A 2731-nucleotide genomic window follows, 5' to 3' on the forward strand; every position below is an offset into this window, starting at 1 on the left:
CGCGGCGAGAAAAGTTACCTCTGAGCGAGGGTAAGAATTCTTACCCTCAACACGGGAGACGCGACGGCACATTACCCCGGGCAGGGCGACAAATCGTTTCTTGCCGCGCGTGAGGTGATTGTCGAAAATTGTCACCCTCGGCAGGGTAATATCTGCGCAAAAGTTACCTTTCGGCTTTACAGTGTAGTGGTTAGGCTGTTTCAAAAAAAATACCTATACCAGAGCGAGGTTTTTCTGAAAGTTTATTTCATGCTGACACTCATGGAAAAAACCCGGGGCCTGTGCGATGAAGGAAACCTGGCGCAACCCGCGCTCAAAGTCTTTTGGGTGTTTTGGCGGGTATCACGACCGACATGTTCTCGGGCCCGCTGTGCGGGGGCGCCGCCGCCGCCGACCGCGCCCGTTCCTGTGGTGACTACCTATGGTATGTACTTCCTATCGGACATGGTCCGACCCGCCCTCCCCACCCCCCTCAGGAGCCAGGGCGTAAGTACTCAAAAACCAGGTACCTTGCTCTAGACCGAGTACCGTTGATGATATGGGAACACCCCCTGCGCGGAAAGGTTGCCGGACCGAAGAGCTATCGAGCCCCGAATAGCGACAGCATAACGTTTTCCTGAGTCATAGCAAAAATGCGAATGGAAGTGGCCGGGTGCCGGGAGAGCATTATAGAGCGTATGAGCCTCCTGACACATGTATGCGGATTCCTGTGCCAGACAACTCTCTTTGTAAGTCAATAACTCCTTGGAAATTTTTTATGTGATTCATCATGATCAGTTTGAAGCATTAGAGTAAAGGTATTTCATTGCATCACCTTAGGAATGCTTGAATATGTACTTACTTGAGCCCAGATGATGCCAACACCCAAAGAAAGTGTAGTTTGTGTGAGAAGGCTGCCTCCTGTTCTAATCATTCAATTAAAAAGGTATGTTAATGTAATATTCCCCGTGAAACCCCAAACATACGAGTCCCTTGTATCTGCTTATCTTTTGTTAAAAATTGTCAAGTAAGTACGGAAGCGTGTTTGTGTTCAGTGACACGTGTGTGTCAGTGAAATGTGATGTGAGTTTGACAACTGTTAGGTTATCGTCGGTCAAGTAAAGTAAACGTGTGCCTCCTTCAACTGGTTGAGTTTTCCTAATGGAGGTGTTGCACACGATAAGTTTTCGGACATTGAATGTTCGTTTTTAAATGTTAGCGTCAAGTTGTGGCTCGGTATATCGCTCACATTTTGTTCGTCCACGTGTCTTGGTCCTTTTTTGGGGTAATGGTGATTTAAAGTGGTGCGCATGTTTAGTTTTACAATGAGCGTTTAGTTAGGTTCACTTAGGTAGTCTTTCCGGCCGGGCCGGGGGGACTGCGGTCCTGGTCCGGCGGCCCCTTCCCTCCCACCTCGTCCACCTCCCCTGGCCGGGGTTCTGAGGACGGGATTGAGGGGACCACCGTCTCCGTCGACACCACTCCCCCCGTCCTGGTCTCATCATTGTACTGCAAAACGGGTCGACTGACGGGCGCCACGCTCGTGCGGTTTATCCGGGCTGTTCCGCATCTCCATGTTGCCGGGGGTGACTTCAATGCCCGCCATGTCTCGGCTGGCTGGTAGCAGTTACACGAATAAGGATGGGCGGGCCCTATTCCTACCAAGGCAGCGCCTCCACCTCCACGTGCCCCCAGAGCCGACGCATGTCAGCCACTGCATGCAATATGCATCGTCCGTCCTGGACTATTTTCTTACGTCGCGGCCATCTGCCCTCTCTATCGATGTCTTGCCCCGTCCTGACTTGTCAGACCACTGCATTGTCACCGCGGTTGTGCCCCAGATCCAGGCCCCTATCCCGCCGGTCTACCGCTATCCCTTCAATCTTGCTCGCTGTGCCCGTCTGCTGCGGGACAGCGATTGGGACTTCGATCCCAGTATCCTAGCGGAGCCGGCGGGGGCCCTGGGGCACTTCCGTCGGACAGTTCAAGCTGCTATGTTAAACGCTACCAGCCGTGTTCGCATCCGGGTCGGTGCGCCGCTCACGCCTAACGCCCGTATGTCGTCCCTCCTTATCAAACACAAGCGGCCTCGGACCTGGACACGGCTGACCTTGGCCGCCAGGTCGGTGACTTGGGTTGGTTGCTGTGGCGCGCCAAAAACAGGCCTGCAAGGGGGTCCATGCGGAGCCTAACTGCAGCGCCTATAGCTGCGGGTAGGGGAGTCGGATTTTCATGGTAATGGTCATGGTCATGTTTTGTTGGAAAAGGTCCAAAGTAAGCAGCGCCGAAGACAGATCGAGGATATCTCAAAAACTCGTATTGTGTCACGATTGCAAAATTGTGTGTATCAAAAATGATAGCGCGTGACGTAGAGGCCCATTTTTTTGTCGTTTTTTGACATTTTTTCAATGAGAGTCTCATGGTACACTGCTACGCGGTGAGGCTTGTGGATGACATGCGAAGCATATTGGGCTAGTCCAGAGCACCCGGAACACGACAGGAACTGTTTAGGAGTGTCAGTCACAGCGTATCAGTTTTGATACATGCGAAATTTAATCGCAGCGCGGTTTTAAAAACATGGTTGGCTCCGCACGGGTTGCACGATCACTACCAAGACATGTACAGTACACTTATAAAATATAAACTGTGCTCATTAGCCCCACGACGCGGGTCGCGCGTCCAGACATATCCTTTTGTCACAGTGGTGTATCATTCTTGATACACAGGGCTAAAATCCAAACGGTTAACGTTA

The sequence above is a fragment of the Frankliniella occidentalis genome, unplaced genomic scaffold, assembly GCF_000697945.3.
Source record: "Frankliniella occidentalis isolate FOCC.00 unplaced genomic scaffold, Focc_3.1 Scaffold308, whole genome shotgun sequence".
Lineage (NCBI taxonomy): Eukaryota > Metazoa > Arthropoda > Insecta > Thysanoptera > Thripidae > Frankliniella > Frankliniella occidentalis.